Source organism: Carcharodon carcharias, chromosome 5 (genome assembly GCF_017639515.1).
Source record: "Carcharodon carcharias isolate sCarCar2 chromosome 5, sCarCar2.pri, whole genome shotgun sequence".
NCBI lineage: Eukaryota > Metazoa > Chordata > Chondrichthyes > Lamniformes > Lamnidae > Carcharodon > Carcharodon carcharias.
The window spans coordinates 9,694,793-9,719,191 of NC_054471.1; positions in this window are offsets into that span (position 1 = coordinate 9,694,793).

Genomic DNA, 24,399 nt, shown 5'->3' on the forward strand with positions numbered 1-24,399 from the left:
TCACTCACCGGAGAGGGTGAGGTTCCCTCACATTCGTTCACCAGAGAGGATGAGATTCCCTCACACTCACTCACCGGAAAGGGTGAGCTTCCCTCACACTCACTCAGCGGAGAAGGTGAGATTCCCTCACCCTCCCTCACCGGAGAGATTGAGATTCCCTCACACTCACTTACTGGAGAAGGTGATATTCCCTCACACTCACTCATCGGAAAGGGTAAAATTTGCTCACCCTCCCTCACCGGAGATAGTGAATTGCCCCTCACACTCACTCACCGGAGAAGGTGAGATTCACTCACACTCACTCACCGGAGAAGGTGAGATTCCCTCACACTCACTCACCGGAGAGGGTGAGATTCCCTCACACTCTCTCACCTCAGAAGGTGAGATTCCCTCACACTCACTCACCGGAGAGGGTGAGATTCCCTCACACTCACACACTGGAGCGGGTGAGATTCCCTCACAGTCACGCACCGGAGAAGGTGAGATTCCCTCACACTCAATCACTGGAGAGGGTGAGATTCCCTCACACTCACACACCGGACAGGGTGAGATTCCCTCACACTCAATCAACGGAGAGGGTGAGATTCCCTCACTTTCACTCACCAGAGAGGATGAGATTCCCTCATACTCACTCACCGTGAGGGTGAGGTTCCCTCACACTCACTGACTGGAGAGGGTGAGATTCCCTCACACTCACTCACTGGGGACGATGAGATTCCCTCACTCTCAGTCACTGGAGAATGTGAGATTCCCTCACACTCACGCACTGGAGAGGGTGATATTCCCTCACACTCTGTCACTGGAGAGGGTGAGATTCCCTCACACTCACTCACCGGACAAGGTTAGATTCACTCACACTCACTCACCTGAGAAGTTGAGATTCCCTCACACTCACTCACCGGAGAAGGTGAGATTCCCTCACACTCACTCACCGGAGAGGGTGAGATACCCTCACACTCACTGACTGGAGTGGGTGATATTCCCTCTCACTCACTCACCGGAGAGAGTGAGATTCCCTCACACTCACTCACTGGAGAGGGTGAGATTCCCTCACACTGACTCACTGGGGAGGGTGAGAATCCCTCACACTCACTCACCGGAGAGGCTGAGATTCCCTCACACTCACTCACCGGAGAAGGTGAGATTCCCTCACACTCACACACCGGAGAGGGTAAGATTTCCTCACACTCACTCACCGGAGAGGGTGTGATTCCATCACACTCTCTCACCTCAGAAGGTGAGATTCCCTCACACTCACTCTCCGGAGAGGGTGAGATTCCCTCACACTCACTCACTGTAGAGGGTGAGATTCCCTCACAGTCACGCACCGGAGAAGGTGAGATTCCCTCACAGTCACTCACTGGAGAGGGTGAGATTCCCTCACACTCACTCACCGGACTGGGTGAGATTCCATCACACTCACTCACCGGAGAGTGTGAGATTCCCTCACTTTCACTCACCAGAGAGGATGAGATTCCCACATACTCACTCACCGTGAGGGTGAGGTTCCCTCACACTCACACACTGGAGAAGGTGAGATTCCCTCACACTCACTCACCGGTGAAGGTGAGATTCCCTCACACTCACTCACTGGGGTAGATGAGATTCCCTCACTCTCACTCACTGGAGAACGTTAGATTCCCTCACACTCACTCACCGGAGAGGGTGAGATTCCCTCACATTCACTCACCAGAGAGGATGAGATTCCCTCACACTCACTCACTGGAGAGGGTGATATTCCCTCACCCTCACTCACTGGAGAAGGTGAAATTCCCTCACACTCACTCACTGGAGAAGCTGAGATTCCCTCACACTCACTCACTGGATAGGGTGAGATTCCCTCACACTCACTTACTGGAGAATGTGAGATTCCCTAACACACTCAGCGGAGAGGGTGAGATTCCCTCACACTCACTCACTGAAGAGGGTGAGATTCCTTCACAGTCACTCACCGGAGAAGGTGAGATTCCCTCACACTCACTCACTGGAGATGGTGAGATTCCCTCACACTTACTCACCAGAGAGGTTGTGATTCCCTCACACTCACTCACCGGAGAGGGTGAGATTCCCTCACTTTCACTCACCAGAGAGGATGAGATTCCCTCATACTGCTCACCGTGAGGGTGAGATTCCCTCACACTCACTCACCGGAGAAGGTGAGATTCCCTCACACTCACTCACTTGGGAAGGTGACATTCCCTCGCACTCACTCACTGGAGAAGGTGAGATTCCCTCACACTCACTCACCGGAGAGGGTGAGATTCCCTCACATTCGTTCACCAGAGAGGATGAGATTCCCTCACACTCACTCACCGGAAAGGGTGAGCTTCCCTCACACTCACTCAGCGGAGAAGGTGAGATTCCCTCACCCTCCCTCACCGGAGAGATTGAGATTCCCTCACACTCACTTACTGGAGAAGGTGAGATTCCCTCACACTCACTCACCGGAAAGGTTAAAATTTGCTCACCCTCCCTCACCGGAGATAGTGAGTTGCCCCTCACACTCACTCACCGGAGAAGGTGAGATTCACTCACACTCACTCACCGGAGAAGTTGTGTTTCCCTCACACTCACTCACCGGAGAAGGTGTAATTCCCTCACACTCACTCACTGGAGAAGGTGAGATTCCCTCACACTCACTCACCGGAGAGGGTGAGATTCCCTCACACTCACACACTGGAGCGGGTGAGATTCCCTCACAGTCACGCACCGGAGAAGGTGAGATTCCCTCACACTCAATCACTGGAGAGGGTGAGATTCCCTCACACTCACACACCGGACAGGGTGAGATTCCCTCACTCTCACTCACCGGAGAGGGTGAGATTCCCTCACTTTCACTCACCAGAGAGGATGCGATTCCCTCATACTCACTCACCGTGAGGGTGAGGTTCCCTCACACTCACTGACTGGCGAGGGTGAGATTCCCTCACACTCACTCACTGGGGACGATGAGATTCCCTCACTCTCAGTCACTGGAGAATGTGAGATTCCCTCACACTCACGCACTGGAGAGGGTGATATTCCCTCACACTCTGTCACTGGAGAGGGTGAGATTCCCTCACACTCACTCACCGGACAAGGTTAGATTCACTCACACTCACTCACCTGAGAAGTTGAGATTCCCTCACACTCACTCACCGGAGAAGGTGAGATTCCCTCACACTCACTCACCGGAGAGGGTGAGATACCCTCACACTCACTGACTGGAGTGGGTGATATTCCCTCTCACTCACTCACCGGAGAGAGTGAGATTCCCTCACACTCACTCACTGGAGAGGGTGAGATTCCCTCACACTCACTCACTGGGGAGGGTGAGAATCCCTCACACTCACTCACCGGAGAGGGTGAGATTCCCTCACACTCACTCACCGGAGAAGGTGAGATTCCCTCACACTCACTCACCGGAGAGGGTAAGATTTCCTCACACTCACTCACCGGAGAGGGTGTGATTCCATCACACTCTCTCACCTCAGAAGGTGAGATTCCCTCACACTTACTCACCGGAGAGGGTGAGATTCCCTCACACTCACTCACTGTAGAGGGTGAGATTCCCTCACAGTCACGCACCGGAGAAGGTGAGATTCCCTCACAGTCACTCACTGGACAGGGTGAGATTCCCTCACACTCACTCACCGGACTGGGTGAGATTCCCTCACACTCACTCACCGGAGAGTGTGAGATTCCCTCACTTTCACTCACCAGAGAGGATGAGATTCCCACATACTCACTCACCGTGAGGGTGAGGTTCCCTCACACTCACTCACTGGAGAAGGTGAGATTCCCTCACACTCACTCACCGGTGAAGGTGAGATTCCCTCACACTCACTCACTGGGGAAGATGAGATTCCCTCACTCTCACTCACTGGAGAACGTGAGATTCCCTCACACTCACTCACCGGAGAGGGTGAGATTCCCTCACATTCACTCACCTGAGAGGATGAGATTCCCTCACACTCACTCACTGGAGAGGGTGATATTCCCTCACACTCACTCACTGGAGAAGGTGAGATTCCCTCACACTCACTCACTGGAGAAGCTGAGATTCCCTCACACTCACTCACTGGATAGGGTGAGATTCCCCCACACTCACTTACTGGAGAATGTGAGATTCCCTAACACACTCAGCGGAGAGGGTGAGATTCCCTCACACTCACTCACTGGAGAGGGTGAGATACCCTCACAGTCACTCACCGGAGAAGGTGAGATTCCCTCACACTCACTCACTGGAGAGGGTGAGATTCCCTCACACTTACTCACCGGAGAGGTTGTGATTCCCTCACACTCACTCACCGGAGAGGGTGAGATTCCCTCACTTTCACTCACCAGAGAGGATGAGATTCCCTCATACTGCTCACCGTGAGGGTGAGATTCCCTCACACTCACTCACCGGAGAAGGTGAGATTCCCTCACACTCACTCACTTGGGAAGGTGACATTCCCTCACACTCACTCACTGGAGAAGGTGAGATTCCCTCACACTCACTCACCGGAGAGGGTGAAATTCCCTCACATTCGTTCACCAGAGAGGATGAGATTCCCTCACACTCACTCACCGGAAAGGGTAAAATTTGCTCACCCTCCCTCACCCAGGATAGTGAGTTGCCCCTCACACTCTCTCACCGGAGAAGGTGAGATTCACTCACAATCACTCACCGGAGAAGTTGTGTTTCCCTCACACTCACTCACCGGAGAAGGTGAGATTCCCTCACACTCACTCACTGGAGAAGGTGAGATTCGCTCACACTCACTCACCGGAGAGGGTGAGATTCCCTCACACTCTCTCACCTCAGAAGGTGAGATTCCCTCACACTCACTCACCGGAGAGGGTGAGATTCCCTCACACTCACACACTGGAGCGGGTGAGATTCCCTCACAGTCACGCACCGGAGAAGGTGAGATTCCCTCACACTCAATCACTGGAGAGGGTGAGATTCCCTCACACTCACACACCGGACAGGGTGAGATTCCCTCACACTCACTCACCGGAGAGGGTGAGATTCCCTCACTTTCACTCACCAGAGAGGATGCGATTCCCTCATACTCACTCACCGTGAGGGTGAGGTTCCCTCACACTCATTGACTGGAGAGGGTGAGATTCCCTCACACTCACTCACTGGGGACGATGAGATTCCCTCACTCTCACTCACTGGAGAATGTGAGATTCCCTCACACTCACGCACTGAAGAGGGTGATATTCCCTCACACTCTCTCACTGGAGAGGGTGAGATTCCCTCACACTCACTCACCGGACAAGGTTAGATTCACTCACACTCACTCACCTGAGAAGTTGAGATTCCCTCACACTCACTCACCGGAGAAGGTGAGATTCCCTCACACTCACTCACCGGAGAGGTTGAGATTCCCTCACACTCACTCACTGGGGAGGGTGAGAATCCCTCACACTCACTCACCGGAGAGGGTGAGATTCCCTCACACTCACTCACCGGAGAAGGTGAGATTCCCTCACACTCACTCACCGGAGAGGGTGTGATTCCATCACACTCTCTCACCTCAGAAGGTGAGATTCCCTCACACTCACTCACCGGAGAGGGTGAGATTCCCTCACACTCACTCACTGTAGAGGGTGAGATTCCCTCACAGTCACGCACCGGAGAAGGTGAGATTCCCTCACAGTCACTCACTGGAGAGGGTGAGATTCCCTCACACTCACTCACCGGACTGGGTGAGATTCCCTCACACTCACTCACCGGAGAGTGTGAGATTCCCTCACTTTCACTCACCAGAGAGGATGAGATTCCCACATACTCACTCACCGTGAGGGTGAGGTTCCCTCACACTCACTCACTGGAGAAGGTGAGATTCCCTCACACTCACTCACCGGTGAAGGTGAGATTCCCTCACACTCACTCACTGGGGAAGATGAGATTCCCTCACTCTCACTCACTGGAGAGCGTGATATTCCCTCACACTCACTCATTGGAGAAGGTGAGATTCCCTCACACTCACTCACTGGAGAAGCTGAGATTCCCTCACACTCACTCACTGGATAGGGTGAGATTCCCCCACACTCACTTACTGGAGAATGTGAGATTCCCTAACACACTCAGCGGAGAGGGTGAGATTCCCTCACACTCACTCACTGGAGAGGGTGAGATTCCCTCACAGTCACTCACCGGAGAAGGTGAGATTCCCTCACACTCACTCACTGGAGAGGGTGAGATTCCCTCACACTTACTCACCGGAGAGGTTGTGATTACCTCACACACACTCACCGGAGAGGGTGAGATTCCGTCACATTCGTTCACCAGAGAGGATGAGATTCCCTCACACTCACTCACCGGAAAGGGTGTGCTGCCCTCACACTCACTCAGCGGAGAAGGTGAGATTCCCTCACCCTCCCTCACCGGAGAGATTGAGATTCCCTCACACTCACTTACTGGAGAAGGTGAGATTCCCTCACACTCACTCACCGGAAAGGGTAAATTTGCTCACCCTCTCTCACCGGAGATAGTGAGATGCCCCTCACACTCACTCACCGGAGAAGGTGAGATTCACTCACACTCACTCAGCGGAGAAGTTGTGTTTCCCTCACACTCACTCACCGGAGAAGGTGAGATTCCCTCACACTCACTCACTGGAGAAGGTGAGATTCCCTCACACTCACTCACCGGAGAGGGTGAGATTCCCTCACACTCTCTCACCTCAGAAGGTGAGATTCCCTCACACTCACTCACCGGAGAAGTGAGATTCCCTCACACTCACACACCGGACAGGGTTAGATTCCATCACACTCACTCACCGGAGAGGGTGAGATTCCCTCACTTTCACTCACCAGAGAGGATGAGAGTCCCTCATACTCACTCACCGTGAGGGTGAGGTTCCCTCACACTCACTGACTGGAGAGGGTGAGATTCCCTCACACTCACTCACTGGGGACGATGAGATTCCCTCACTCTCACTCACTGGAGAATGTGAGATTCCCTCACAGTCACGCACTGGAGAGGGTGATATTCCCTCACAGTCTCTCACTGGAGAGGGTGAGATTCCCTCACACTCACTCACCGGACAAGTTAAATTCACTCACACTCACTCACCTGAGAAGTTGAGATTCCCTCACACTCACTCACCGGAGAAGGTGAGATTCCCTCACACTCACTCACCGGAGAGGGTGAGATTCCCTCACACTCACTCCCCGGAGAGGGTGAGATTCCCTCACACTCACTCACCGGAGAAGGTGAGATTCCCTCACACTCACTCACCGGAGAGGGTAAGATTTCCTCACACTCACTCACCGGAGAGGGTGTGATTCCATCACACTCTCTCACCTCAGAAGGTGAGATTCCCTCACACTCACTCACCGGAGAGGGTGAGATTCCCTCACACTCACTCACTGTAGAGGGTGGGATTCCCTCACAGTCACGCACCGGAGAAGGTGAGATTCCCTCACAGTCACTCACTGGAGAGGGTGAGATTCCCTCACACTCACTCACCGGACTGGGTGAGATTCCCTCACACTCACTCACCGTGAGTGTGAGATTCCCTCACTTTCACTCACCAGAGAGGATGAGATTCCCACATACTCACTCACCGTGAGGGTGAGGTTCCCTCACACTCACTCACTGGAGAAGGTGAGATTCCCTCACACTCACTCACCGGTGAAGGTGAGATTCCCTCACACTCACTCACTGGGGAAGATGAGATTCCCTCACACTCACTCACCGGAGAGGGTGAGATTCCCTCACATTCACTCACCTGAGAGGATGAGATTCCCTCACACTCACTCACTGGAGAGGGTGATATTCCCTCACACTCACTCACTGGAGAAGGTGAGATTCCCTCACACTCACTCACTGGAGAAGCTGAGATTCCCTCACACTCACTCACTGGATAGGGTGAGATTCCCCCACACTCACTTACTGGAGAATGTGAGATTCCCTAACACACTCAGCGGAGAGGGTGAGATTCCCTCACACTCACTCACTGGAGAGGGTGAGATTCCCTCACAGTCACTCACCGGAGAAGGTGAGATTCCCTCACACTCACTCACTGGAGAGGGTGAGATTCCCTCACACTTACTCACCGGAGAGGTTGTGATTCCCTCACACTCACTCACCGGAGAGGGTGGGATTCCCTCACTTTCACTCACCAGAGAGGATGAGATTCCCTCATACTGCTCACCGTGAGGGTGAGATTCCCTCACACTCACTCACCGGAGAAGGTGAGACTCCCTCACACTCACTCACTTGGGAAGGTGACATTCCCTCACACTCACTCACTGGAGAAGGTGAGATTCCCTCACACTCACTCACCGGAGAGGGTGAGATTCCCTCACATTCGTTCACCAGAGAGGATGAGATTCCCTCACACTCACTCACCGGAAAGGGTGAGCTTCCCTCACACTCACTCAGCGGAGAAGGTGAGATTCCCACACCCTCCCTCACCGGAGAGATTGAGATTCCCTCACACTCACTTACTGGAGAAGGTGAGATTCCCTCACACTCACTCACCGGAAAGGGTAAAATTTGCTCACCCTCCCTCACCGGAGATAGTGAGTTGCCCCTCACACTCACTCACCGGAGAAGGTGAGATTCACTCACACTCGCTCACCGGTGAAGTTGTGTTTCCCTCACACTCACTCACCGGAGAAGGTGAGATTCCCTCACACTCACTCACTGGAGAAGGTGAGATTCCCTCACACTCAATCACCGGAGAGGGTGAGATTCCCTCACACTCTCTCACCTCAGAAGGTGAGATTCCCTCACACTCACTCACCGGAGAGGGTGAGATTCCCTCACAGTCACGCACCGGAGAAGGTGAGATTCCCTCACACTCAATCACTGGAGAGGGTGAGATTCCCTCCCACTCACACACCGGACAGGGTGAGATTCCCTCACACTCACTCACCGGAGAGGGTGAGATTCCCTCACTTTCACTCACCAGAGAGGATGCGATTCCCTCATACTCACTCACCGTGAGGGTGAGGTTCCCTCACACTCACTGACTGGAGAGGGTGAGATTCCCTCACACTCACTCACTGGGGACGATGAGATTCCCTCACTCTCACTCACTGGAGAATGTGAGATTCCCTCACACTCACGCACTGGAGAGGGTGATATTCCCTCACACTCTCTCACTGGAGAGGGTGAGATTCCCTCACACTCACTCACCGGACAAGGTTAGATTCACTCACACTCACTCACCTGAGAAGTTGAGATTCCCTCACACTCACTCACCGGAGAAGGTGAGATTCCCTCACACTCACTCACCGGAGAGGGTGAGATACCCTCACACTCACTGACTGGAGTGGGTGATCTTCCCTCTCACTCACTCCCGGAGAGAGTGAGATTCCCTCACACTCACTCACTGGAGAGGGTGAGATTCCCTCACACTCACTCACTGGGGAGGGTGAGAATCCCTCACACTCACTCACCGGAGAGGGTGAGATTTCCTCACACTCACTCACCGGAGAGGGTGTGATTCCATCACACTCTCTCACCTCAGAAGGTGAGATTCCCTCACACTCACTCACCGGAGAGGGTGAGATTCCCTCACACTCACTCACTGTAGAGGGTGAGATTCCCTCACAGTCACGCACCGGAGAAGGTGAGATTCCCTCACACTCACTCACCGGACTGGGTGAGATTCCCTCACACTCACTCACCGGAGAGTGTGAGATTCCCTCACTTTCACTCACCAGAGAGGATGAGATTCCCACATACTCACTCACCGTGAGAGTGAGGTTCCCTCGCACTCACTCACTGGAGAAGGTGAGATTCCCTCACACTCACTCACCGGTGAAGGTGAGATTCCCTCACACTCACTCACTGGGGAAGATGAGATTCCCTCACTCTCACTCACTGGAGAACGTGAGATTCCCTCACACTCACTCACCGGAGAGGGTGAGATTCCCTCACATTCACTGACCTGAGAGGATGAGATTCCCTCACACTCACTCACTTGAGAGGGTGATATTCCCTCACACTCACTCACTGGAGAAGGTGAGATTCCCTCACACTCACTCACTGGAGAAGCTGAGATTCCCTCACACTCACTCACTGGATAGGGTGAGATTCCCCCACACTCACTTACTGGAGAATGTGAGATTCCCTAACACACTCAGCGGAGAGGGTGAGATTCCCTCACACTCACTCACTGGAGAGGGTGAGATTCCCTCACAGTCACTCACCGGAGAAGGTGAGATTCCCTCACACTCACTCACTGGAGAGGGTGAGATTCCCTCACACTTACGCACCGGAGAGGTTGTGATTCCCTCACACTCACTCACCGGAGAGGGTGAGATTCCCTCACTTTCACTCACCAGAGAGGATGAGATTCCCTCATACTGCTCACCGTGAGGGTGAGATTCCCTCACACTCACTCACTTGGGAAGGTGACATTCCCTCACACTCACTCACTGGAGAAGGTGAGATTACCTCACACACACTCACCGGAGAGGGTGAGATTCCCTCACATTCGTTCACCAGAGAGGATGAGATTCCCTCACACTCACTCACCGGAAAGTGTGAGCTTCCCTCACACTCACTCAGCGGAGAAGGTGAGATTCCCTCACCCTCCCTCACCGGAGAGATTGAGATTCCCTCACACTCACTTACTGGAGAAGGTGAGATTCCCTCACACTCACTCACCGGAAAGGGTAAAATTTGCTCACCCTCCCTCACCGGAGATAGTGAGATGCCCCTCACACTCACTCACCGGAGAAGGTGAGATTCACTCACACTCACTCAGCGGAGAAGTTGTGTTTCCCTCACACACACTCACCGGAGAAGGTGAGATTCCCTCACACTCACTCACTGGAGAAGGTGAGATTCCCTCACACTCTCTCACCTCAGAAGGTGAGATTCCCTCACACTCACTCACCGGAGAAGGTGAGATTCCCTCACACTCACACACCGGACAGGGTTAGATTCCATCACACTCACTCACCGGAGAGGGTGAGATTCCCTCACTTTCACTCACCAGAGAGGATGAGATTCCCTCATACTCACTCACCGTGAGGGTGAGGTTCCCTCACACTCACTGACTGGAGAGGGTGAGATTCCCTCACACTCACTCACTCGGGACGATGAGATTCCCTCACTCTCACTCACTGGAGAATGTGAGATTCCCTCACGCTCACGCACTGGAGAGGGTGATATTCCCTCACACTCACTCACTGGAGAGGGTGAGATTCCCTCACACTCACTCACCGGAGAAGGTGAGATTCACTCACACTCACTCACCGGAGAGGGTGAGATTCCGTCACACTCACTGACTGGAGTGGGTGATATTCCCTCTCACTCACTCACCGGAGAGAGTGAGATTCCCTCACACTCACTCACTGGAGAGGGTGAGATTCCCTCACACTCACTCACTGGGGAGGGTGAGATTCCCTCACACTCACTCACCGGAGAGGGTGAGATTCCCTCACACTCACTCAGCGGAGAAGGTGAGATTCCCTCACACTCACTCACCGGCGAGGGTGAGATTTCCTCACACTCACTCACCGGAGAGGGTGTGATTCCCTCACACTCTCTCACCTCAGAAGGTGAGATTCCCTCACACTCACTCACCGGAGAGGGTGAGATTCCCTCACACTCACTCACTTGAGCGGGTGAGATTCCCTCACAGTCACGCACCGGAGAAGGTGAGATTCCCTCACAGTCACTCACTGGAGAGGGTGAGATTCCCTCACACTCACTCACCGGACTGGGTGAGATTCCCTCACACTCACTCACCGGAGAGTGTGAGATTCCCTCACTTTCACTCACCAGAGAGGACGATATTCCCTCATACTCACTCACCGTGAGGGTGAGGTTCCCTCACACTCACTCACTGGAGAAGGTGAGATTCCCTCACACTCACTCACCGGTGAAGGTGAGATTCTTTCACACTCACTCACTGGGGTAGATGAGATTCCCTCACTCTCACTCACTGGAGAACGTGAGATTCCCTCACACTCACTCACCGGAGCGGGTGAGATTCCCTCACATTCACTCACCTGAGAGGATGAGATTCCCTCACACTCACTCACTGGAGAGGGTGATATTCCCTCACACTCACTCACTGGAGAAGGTGAGATTCCCTCACACTCACTCACTGGAGAAGCTGAGATTCCCTCACACTCACTCACTGGATAGGGTGAGATTCCCTCACACTCACTTACTGGAGAATGTGAGATTGCCTAACACACTCAGCGGAGAGGGTGAGATTCCCTCACACTCACTCACTGGAGAGGGTGAGATTCCCTCACACTCACTCACCGGAGAAGGTGAGATTCCCTCACACTCACTCACTGGAGAGGGTGAGATTCCCTCACACTTACTCACCGGAGAAGTTGTGATTCCCTCACACTCACTCACCGGAGAGGGTGAGATTCCCTCACTTTCACTCACCAGAGAGGATGAGATTCCCTCATACTGCTCACCGTGAGGGTGAGATTCCCTCACACTCACTCACCGGAGAAGGTGAGATTCCCTCACACTCACTCACTTGGGAAGGTGACATTCCCTCACACTCACTCACTGGAGAAGGTGAGATTCCCTCACACTCACTCACCGGAAAGGGTGAGCTTCCCTCACACTCACTCAGCGGAGAAGGTGAGATTCCCTCACCCACCCTCACCGGAGAGATTGAGATTCCCTCACACTCACTTACTGGAGAAGGTGAGATTCCCTCACACTCACTCACCGGAAAGCGTAAAATTTACTCACCCTCCCTCACCGGAGATAGTGAGATGCCCCTCACACTCACTCACCGGAGAAGGTGAGATTCACTCACACTCACTCACCGGAGAAGTTGTGTTTCCCTCACACTCACTCACCGGAGAAGGTGAGATTCCCTCACACTCACTCACTGGAGAAGTTGAGATTCCCTCACACTCACTCACCGGAGAGGGTGAGATTCCCTCACACTCTCTCACCTCAGAAGGTGAGATTCCCACACACTCACTCACCGTAGAGGGTGAGATTCCCTCACACTCACTCACTGGAAAGGGTGAGATTCCCTCACAGTCACGCACCGGAGAAGGTGAGATTCCCTCACACTCACTCACTGCAGAGGGTGTGATTCCCTCACACTCACACACCGGACAGGGTGAGATTCCCTCACACTCACCACCGGAGTTGGTCAGATTCCCTCACTTTCACTCACCAGAGAGGATGAGATTCCCTCATACTCACTCACCGTGACGGTGAGGTTCCCTCACACTCACTGACCGGAGAAGGTGATTTTCCCTCACACTCACTCACTGGGGACGATGAGATTCCCTCACTCTCACTCACTGGAGAATGTGAGATTCCCTCACACTCACTCACCGGAGAGGGTGAGATTCCCTCACATCACTCACCGGAGAGGGTGAGATTCCCTCACACACACTGACTGGAGTGGGTGATATTCCCTCTCACTCACTCACCGGAGAGAGTGAGATTCCCTCACACTCACTCACTGGAGAGGGTGAGATTCCCTCACACTCACTCACTGGGGAGGGTGAGATTCCCTCACACTCACTCACCGGAGAGGGTGAGATTCCCTCACACTCACTCACCGGAGAAGGTGAGATTCCCTCACACTCACTCACCGGAGAGGGTGAGATTTCCTCACACTCACTCACCGGAGAGGGTGTGATTCCCTCACACTCTCTCACCTCAGAAGGTGAGATTCCCTCACACTCACTCACCGGAGAGGGTGAGATTCCCTCAAACTCACACACTGGAGCGGGTGAGATTCCCTCACAGTCACGCACCGGAGAAGGTGAGATTCCCTCACAGTCACTCACTGGAGAGGGTGAGATTCCCTCACACTCACTCACCGGACTGGGTGAGATTCCCTCACACTTACTCACCGGAGAGTGTGAGATTCCCTCACTTTCACTCACCAGAGAGGATGATATTCCCTCATACTCACTCACCGTGAGGGTGAGGTTCCCTCACACTCACTCACTGGAGAAGGTGAGATTCCCTCACACTCACTCACCGGTGAAGGTGAGATTCTTTCACACTCACTCACTGGGGTAGATGAGATTCCCTCACTCTCACTCACTGGAGAACGTGAGATTCCCTCACACTCACTCACCGGAGCGGGTGAGATTCCCTCACATTCACTCACCTGAGAGGATGAGATTCCCTCACACTCACTCACTGGAGAGGGTGATATTCCCTCACACTCACTCACTGGAGAAGGTGAGATTCCCTCACACTCACTCACTGGAGAAGCTGAGATTCCCTCACACTCACTCACTGGATAGGGTGAGATTCCCTCACACTCACTTACTGGAGAATGTGAGATTGCCTAACACACTCAGCGGAGAGGGTGAGATTCCCTCACACTCACTCACTGGAGAGGGTGAGATTCCCTCACAGTCACTCACCGGAGAAGGTGAGATTCCCTCACACTCACTCACTGGAGAGGGTGAGATTCCCTCACACTTACTCACCGGAGAAGTTGTGATTCCCTCACACTCACTCACCGGAGAGGGTGAGATTCCCTCACTTTCACTCACCAGAGAGGATGAGATTCCCTCATACTGCTCTCCGTGAGGGTGAGATTCCCTCACACTCACTCACCGGAGAAGGTGAGATTCCCTCACACTCACTCACTTGGGAAGGTGACATTCCCTCACACTCACTCACTGGAGAAGGTGAGATTCCCTCACACTCACTCACCGGAAAGGGTGAGCTTCCCTCACACTCACTCAGCGGAGAAGGTGAGATTCCCTCACCCACCCTCACCGGAGAGATTGAGATTCCCTCACACTCACTTACTGGAGAAGGTGAGATTCCCTCACACTCACTCACCGGAAAGCGTAAAATTTACTCACCCTCCCTCACCGGAGATAGTGAGATGCCCCTCACACTCACTCACCGGAGAAGGTGAGATTCACTCACACTCACTCACCGGAGAAGTTGTGTTTCCCTCACACTCACTCACCGGAGAAGGTGAGATTCCCTCACACTCACTCACTGGAGAAGTTGAGATTCCCTCACACTCACTCACCGGAGAGGGTGAGATTCCCTCACATTCACTCACCTGAGAGGATGAGATTCCCTCACACTCACTCACTGGAGAGGGTGATATTCCCTCACACTCACTCACTGGAGAAGGTGAGATTCCCTCACACTCACTCACTGGAGAAGCTGAGATTCCCTCACACTCACTCACTGGATAGGGTGAGATTCCCCCACACTCACTTACTGGAGAATGTGAGATTCCCTAACACACTCAGCGGAGAGGGTGAGATTCCCTCACACTCACTCACTGGAGAGGGTGAGATACCCTCACAGTCACTCACCGGAGAAGGTGAGATTCCCTCACACTCACTCACTGGAGAGGGTGAGATTCCCTCACACTTACTCACCGGAGAGGTTGTGATTCCCTCACACTCACTCACCGGAGAGGGTGAGATTCCCTCACTTTCACTCACCAGAGAGGATGAGATTCCCTCATACTGCTCACCGTGAGGGTGAGATTCCCTCACACTCACTCACCGGAGAAGGTGAGATTCCCTCACACTCACTCACTTGGGAAGGTGACATTCCCTCACACTCACTCACTGGAGAAGGTGAGATTCCCTCACACTCACTCACCGGAGAGGGTGAAATTCCCTCACATTCGTTCACCAGAGAGGATGAGATTCCCTCACACTCACTCACCGGAAAGGGTAAAATTTGCTCACCCTCCCTCACCCAGGATAGTGAGTTGCCCCTCACACTCTCTCACCGGAGAAGGTGAGATTCACTCACAATCACTCACCGGAGAAGTTGTGTTTCCCTCACACTCACTCACCGGAGAAGGTGAGATTCCCTCACACTCACTCACTGGAGAAGGTGAGATTCGCTCACACTCACTCACCGGAGAGGGTGAGATTCCCTCACACTCTCTCACCTCAGAAGGTGAGATTCCCTCACACTCACTCACCGGAGAGGGTGAGATTCCCTCACACTCACACACTGGAGCGGGTGAGATTCCCTCACAGTCACGCACCGGAGAAGGTGAGATTCCCTCACACTCAATCACTGGAGAGGGTGAGATTCCCTCACACTCACACACCGGACAGGGTGAGATTCCCTCACACTCACTCACCGGAGAGGGTGAGATTCCCTCACTTTCACTCACCAGAGAGGATGCGATTCCCTCATACTCACTCACCGTGAGGGTGAGGTTCCCTCACACTCATTGACTGGAGAGGGTGAGATTCCCTCACACTCACTCACTGGGGACGATGAGATTCCCTCACTCTCACTCACTGGAGAATGTGAGATTCCCTCACACTCACGCACTGAAGAGGGTGATATTCCCTCACACTCTCTCACTGGAGAGGGTGAGATTCCCTCACACTCACTCACCGGACAAGGTTAGATTCACTCACACTCACTCACCTGAGAAGTTGAGATTCCCTCACACTCACTCACCGGAGAAGGTGAGATTCCCTCACACTCACTCACCGGAGAGGTTGAGATTCCCTCACACTCACTCACTGGGGAGGGTGAGAATCCCTCACACTCACTCACCGGAGAGGGTGAGATTCCCTCACACTCACTCACCGGAGAAGGTGAGATTCCCTCACACTCACTCACCGGAGAGGGTGTGATTCCATCACACTCTCTCACCTCAGAAGGTGAGATTCCCTCACACTCACTCACCGGAGAGGGTGAGATTCCCTCACACTCACTCACTGTAGAGGGTGAGATTCCCTCACAGTCACGCACCGGAGAAGGTGAGATTCCCTCACAGTCACTCACTGGAGAGGGTGAGATTCCCTCACACTCACTCACCGGACTGGGTGAGATTCCCTCACACTCACTCACCGGAGAGTGTGAGATTCCCTCACTTTCACTCACCAGAGAGGATGAGATTCCCACATACTCACTCACCGTGAGGGTGAGGTTCCCTCACACTCACTCACTGGAGAAGGTGAGATTCCCTCACACTCACTCACCGGTGAAGGTGAGATTCCCTCACACTCACTCACTGGGGAAGATGAGATTCCCTCACTCTCACTCACTGGAGAGCGTGATATTCCCTCACACTCACTCATTGGAGAAGGTGAGATTCCCTCACACTCACTCACTGGAGAAGCTGAGATTCCCTCACACTCACTCACTGGATAGGGTGAGATTCCCCCACACTCACTTACTGGAGAATGTGAGATTCCCTAACACACTCAGCGGAGAGGGTGAGATTCCCTCACACTCACTCACTGGAGAGGGTGAGATTCCCTCACAGTCACTCACCGGAGAAGGTGAGATTCCCTCACACTCACTCACTGGAGAGGGTGAGATTCCCTCACACTTACTCACCGGAGAGGTTGTGATTACCTCACACACACTCACCGGAGAGGGTGAGATTCCGTCACATTCGTTCACCAGAGAGGATGAGATTCCCTCACACTCACTCACCGGAAAGGGTGTGCTGCCCTCACACTCACTCAGCGGAGAAGGTGAGATTCCCTCACCCTCCCTCACCGGAGAGATTGAGATTCCCTCACACTCACTTACTGGAGAAGGTGAGATTCCCTCACACTCACTCACCGGAAAGGGTAAATTTGCTCACCCTCTCTCACCGGAGATAGTGAGATGCCCCTCACACTCACTCACCGGAGAAGGTGAGATTCACTCACACTCACTCAGCGGAGAAGTTGTGTTTCCCTCACACTCACTCACCGGAGAAGGTGAGATTCCCTCACACTCACTCACTGGAGAAGGTGAGATTCCCTCACACTCACTCACCGGAGAGGGTGAGATTCCCTCACACTCTCTCACCTCAGAAGGTGAGATTCCCTCACACTCACTCACCGGAGAAGTGAGATTCCCTCACACTCACACACCGGACAGGGTTAGATTCCATCACACTCACTCACCGGAGAGGGTGAGATTCCCTCACTTTCACTCACCAGAGAGGATGAGAGTCCCTCATACTCACTCACCGTGAGGGTGAGGTTCCCTCACACTCACTGACTGGAGAGGGTGAGATTCCCTCACACTCACTCACTGGGGACGATGAGATTCCCTCACTCTCACTCACTGGAGAATGTGAGATTCCCTCACAGTCACGCACTGGAGAGGGTGATATTCCCTCACAGTCTCTCACTGGAGAGGGTGAGATTCCCTCACACTCACTCACCGGACAAGTTAAATTCACTCACACTCACTCACCTGAGAAGTTGAGATTCCCTCACACTCACTCACCGGAGAAGGTGAGATTCCCTCACACTCACTCACCGGAGAGGGTGAGATTCCCTCACACTCACTCCCCGGAGAGGGTGAGATTCCCTCACACTCACTCACCGGAGAAGGTGAGATTCCCTCACACTCACTCACCGGAGAGGGTAAGATTTCCTCACACTCACTCACCGGAGAGGGTGTGATTCCATCACACTCTCTCACCTCAGAAGGTGAGATTCCCTCACACTCACTCACCGGAGAGGGTGAGATTCCCTCACACTCACTCACTGTAGAGGGTGGGATTCCCTCACAGTCACGCACCGGAGAAGGTGAGATTCCCTCACAGTCACTCACTGGAGAGGGTGAGATTCCCTCACACTCACTCACCGGACTGGGTGAGATTCCCTCACACTCACTCACCGTGAGTGTGAGATTCCCTCACTTTCACTCACCAGAGAGGATGAGATTCCCACATACTCACTCACCGTGAGGGTGAGGTTCCCTCACACTCACTCACTGGAGAAGGTGAGATTCCCTCACACTCACTCACCGGTGAAGGTGAGATTCCCTCACACTCACTCACTGGGGAAGATGAGATTCCCTCACACTCACTCACCGGAGAGGGTGAGATTCCCTCACATTCACTCACCTGAGAGGATGAGATTCCCTCACACTCACTCACTGGAGAGGGTGATATTCCCTCACACTCACTCACTGGAGAAGGTGAGATTCCCTCACACTCACTCACTGGAGAAGCTGAGATTCCCTCACACTCACTCACTGGATAGGGTGAGATTCCCCCACACTCACTTACTGGAGAATGTGAGATTCCCTAACACACTCAGCGGAGAGGGTGAGATTCCCTCACACTCACTCACTGGAGAGGGTGAGATTCCCTCACAGTCACTCACCGGAGAAGGTGAGATTCCCTCACACTCACTCACTGGAGAGGGTGAGATTCCCTCACACTTACTCACCGGAGAGGTTGTGATTCCCTCACACTCACTCACCGGAGAGGGTGGGATTCCCTCACTTTCACTCACCAGAGAGGATGAGATTCCCTCATACTGCTCACCGTGAGGGTGAGATTCCCTCACACTCACTCACCGGAGAAGGTGAGACTCCCTCACACTCACTCACTTGGGAAGGTGACATTCCCTCACACTCACTCACTGGAGAAGGTGAGATTCCCTCACACTCACTCACCGGAGAGGGTGAGATTCCCTCACATTCGTTCACCAGAGAGGATGAGATTCCCTCACACTCACTCACCGGAAAGGGTGAGCTTCCCTCACACTCACTCAGCGGAGAAGGTGAGATTCCCACACCCTCCCTCACCGGAGAGATTGAGATTCCCTCACACTCACTTACTGGAGAAGGTGAGATTCCCTCACACTCACTCACCGGAAAGGGTAAAATTTGCTCACCCTCCCTCACCGGAGATAGTGAGTTGCCCCTCACACTCACTCACCGGAGAAGGTGAGATTCACTCACACTCGCTCACCGGTGAAGTTGTGTTTCCCTCACACTCACTCACCGGAGAAGGTGAGATTCCCTCACACTCACTCACTGGAGAAGGTGAGATTCCCTCACACTCAATCACCGGAGAGGGTGAGATTCCCTCACACTCTCTCACCTCAGAAGGTGAGATTCCCTCACACTCACTCACCGGAGAGGGTGAGATTCCCTCACAGTCACGCACCGGAGAAGGTGAGATTCCCTCACACTCAATCACTGGAGAGGGTGAGATTCCCTCCCACTCACACACCGGACAGGGTGAGATTCCCTCACACTCACTCACCGGAGAGGGTGAGATTCCCTCACTTTCACTCACCAGAGAGGATGCGATTCCCTCATACTCACTCACCGTGAGGGTGAGGTTCCCTCACACTCACTGACTGGAGAGGGTGAGATTCCCTCACACTCACTCACTGGGGACGATGAGATTCCCTCACTCTCACTCACTGGAGAATGTGAGATTCCCTCACACTCACGCACGGGAGAGGGTGATATTCCCTCACACTCTCTCACTGGAGAGGGTGAGATTCCCTCACACTCACTCACCGGACAAGGTTAGATTCACTCACACTCACTCACCTGAGAAGTTGAGATTCCCTCACACTCACTCACCGGAGAAGGTGAGATTCCCTCACACTCACTCACCGGAGAGGGTGAGATACCCTCACACTCACTGACTGGAGTGGGTGATCTTCCCTCTCACTCACTCCCGGAGAGAGTGAGATTCCCTCACACTCACTCACTGGAGAGGGTGAGATTCCCTCACACTCACTCACTGGGGAGGGTGAGAATCCCTCACACTCACTCACCGGAGAGGGTGAGATTCCCTCACACTCACTCACTGGAGAAGGTGAGATTCCCTCACACTCACTCACCGGAGAGGGTAAGATTTCCTCACACTCACTCACCGGAGAGGGTGTGATTCCATCACACTCTCTCACCTCAGAAGGTGAGATTCCCTCACACTCACTCACCGGAGAGGGTGAGATTCCCTCACACTCACTCACTGTAGAGGGTGAGATTCCCTCACAGTCACGCACCGGAGAAGGTGAGATTCCCTCACACTCACTCACCGGACTGGGTGAGATTCCCTCACACTCACTCACCGGAGAGTGTGAGATTCCCTCACTTTCACTCACCAGAGAGGATGAGATTCCCACATACTCACTCACCGTGAGAGTGAGGTTCCCTCGCACTCACTCACTGGAGAAGGTGAGATTCCCTCACACTCACTCACCGGTGAAGGTGAGATTCCCTCACACTCACTCACTGGGGAAGATGAGATTCCCTCACTCTCACTCACTGGAGAACGTGAGATTCCCTCACACTCACTCACCGGAGAGGGTGAGATTCCCTCACATTCACTGACCTGAGAGGATGAGATTCCCTCACACTCACTCACTTGAGAGGGTGATATTCCCTCACACTCACTCACTGGAGAAGGTGAGATTCCCTCACACTCACTCACTGGAGAAGCTGAGATTCCCTCACACTCACTCACTGGATAGGGTGAGATTCCCCCACACTCACTTACTGGAGAATGTGAGATTCCCTAACACACTCAGCGGAGAGGGTGAGATTCCCTCACACTCACTCACTGGAGAGGGTGAGATTCCCTCACAGTCACTCACCGGAGAAGGTGAGATTCCCTCACACTCACTCACTGGAGAGGGTGAGATTCCCTCACACTTACGCACCGGAGAGGTTGTGATTCCCTCACACTCACTCACCGGAGAGGGTGAGATTCCCTCACTTTCACTCACCAGAGAGGATGAGATTCCCTCATACTGCTCACCGTGAGGGTGAGATTCCCTCACACTCACTCACTTGGGAAGGTGACATTCCCTCACACTCACTCACTGGAGAAGGTGAGATTACCTCACACACACTCACCGGAGAGGGTGAGATTCCCTCACATTCGTTCACCAGAGAGGATGAGATTCCCTCACACTCACTCACCGGAAAGTGTGAGCTTCCCTCACACTCACTCAGCGGAGAAGGTGAGATTCCCTCACCCTCCCTCACCGGAGAGATTGAGATTCCCTCACACTCACTTACTGGAGAAGGTGAGATTCCCTCACACTCACTCACCGGAAAGGGTAAAATTTGCTCACCCTCCCTCACCGGAGATAGTGAGATGCCCCTCACACTCACTCACCGGAGAAGGTGAGATTCACTCACACTCACTCAGCGGAGAAGTTGTGTTTCCCTCACACACACTCACCGGAGAAGGTGAGATTCCCTCACACTCACTCACTGGAGAAGGTGAGATTCCCTCACACTCTCTCACCTCAGAAGGTGAGATTCCCTCACACTCACTCACCGGAGAAGGTGAGATTCCCTCACACTCACACACCGGACAGGGTTAGATTCCATCACACTCACTCACCGGAGAGGGTGAGATTCCCTCACTTTCACTCACCAGAGAGGATGAGATTCCCTCATACTCACTCACCGTGAGGGTGAGGTTCCCTCACACTCACTGACTGGAGAGGGTGAGATTCCCTCACACTCACTCACTCGGGACGATGAGATTCCCTCACTCTCACTCACTGGAGAATGTGAGATTCCCTCACGCTCACGCACTGGAGAGGGTGATATTCCCTCACACTCACTCACTGGAGAGGGTGAGATTCCCTCACACTCACTCACCGGAGAAGGTGAGATTCACTCACACTCACTCACCGGAGAGGGTGAGATTCCGTCACACTCACTGACTGGAGTGGGTGATATTCCCTCTCACTCACTCACCGGAGAGAGTGAGATTCCCTCACACTCACTCACTGGAGAGGGTGAGATTCCCTCACACTCACTCACTGGGGAGGGTGAGATTCCCTCACACTCACTCACCGGAGAGGGTGAGATTCCCTCACACTCACTCAGCGGAGAAGGTGAGATTCCCTCACACTCACTCACCGGCGAGGGTGAGATTTCCTCACACTCACTCACCGGAGAGGGTGTGATTCCCTCACACTCTCTCACCTCAGAAGGTGAGATTCCCTCACACTCACTCACCGGAGAGGGTGAGATTCCCTCACACTCACTCACTTGAGCGGGTGAGATTCCCTCACAGTCACGCACCGGAGAAGGTGAGATTCCCTCACAGTCACTCACTGGAGAGGGTGAGATTCCCTCACACTCACTCACCGGACTGGGTGAGATTCCCTCACACTCACTCACCGGAGAGTGTGAGATTCCCTCACTTTCACTCACCAGAGAGGACGATATTCCCTCATACTCACTCACCGTGAGGGTGAGGTTCCCTCACACTCACTCACTGGAGAAGGTGAGATTCCCTCACACTCACTCACCGGTGAAGGTGAGATTCTTTCACACTCACTCACTGGGGTAGATGAGATTCCCTCACTCTCACTCACTGGAGAACGTGAGATTCCCTCACACTCACTCACCGGAGCGGGTGAGATTCCCTCACATTCACTCACCTGAGAGGATGAGATTCCCTCACACTCACTCACTGGAGAGGGTGATATTCCCTCACACTCACTCACTGGAGAAGGTGAGATTCCCTCACACTCACTCACTGGAGAAGCTGAGATTCCCTCACACTCACTCACTGGATAGGGTGAGATTCCCTCACACTCACTTACTGGAGAATGTGAGATTGCCTAACACACTCAGCGGAGAGGGTGAGATTCCCTCACACTCACTCACTGGAGAGGGTGAGATTCCCTCACACTCACTCACCGGAGAAGGTGAGATTCCCTCACACTCACTCACTGGAGAGGGTGAGATTCCCTCACACTTACTCACCGGAGAAGTTGTGATTCCCTCACACTCACTCACCGGAGAGGGTGAGATTCCCTCACTTTCACTCACCAGAGAGGATGAGATTCCCTCATACTGCTCACCGTGAGGGTGAGATTCCCTCACACTCACTCACCGGAGAAGGTGAGATTCCCTCACACTCACTCACTTGGGAAGGTGACATTCCCTCACACTCACTCACTGGAGAAGGTGAGATTCCCTCACACTCACTCACCGGAAAGGGTGAGCTTCCCTCACACTCACTCAGCGGAGAAGGTGAGATTCCCTCACCCACCCTCACCGGAGAGATTGAGATTCCCTCACACTCACTTACTGGAGAAGGTGAGATTCCCTCACACTCACTCACCGGAAAGCGTAAAATTTACTCACCCTCCCTCACCGGAGATAGTGAGATGCCCCTCACACTCACTCACCGGAGAAGGTGAGATTCACTCACACTCACTCACCGGAGAAGTTGTGTTTCCCTCACACTCACTCACCGGAGAAGGTGAGATTCCCTCACACTCACTCACTGGAGAAGTTGAGATTCCCTCACACTCACTCACCGGAGAGGGTGAGATTCCCTCACACTCTCTCACCTCAGAAGGTGAGATTCCCACACACTCACTCACCGTAGAGGGTGAGATTCCCTCACACTCACTCACTGGAAAGGGTGAGATTCCCTCACAGTCACGCACCGGAGAAGGTGAGATTCCCTCACACTCACTCACAGCAGAGGGTGTGATTCCCTCACACTCACACACCGGACAGGGTGAGATTCCCTCACACTCACCACCGGAGTTGGTCAGATTCCCTCACTTTCACTCACCAGAGAGGATGAGATTCCCTCATACTCACTCACCGTGACGGTGAGGTTCCCTCACACTCACTGACCGGAGAAGGTGATTTTCCCTCACACTCACTCACTGGGGACGATGAGATTCCCTCACTCTCACTCACTGGAGAATGTGAGATTCCCTCACACTCACTCACCGGAG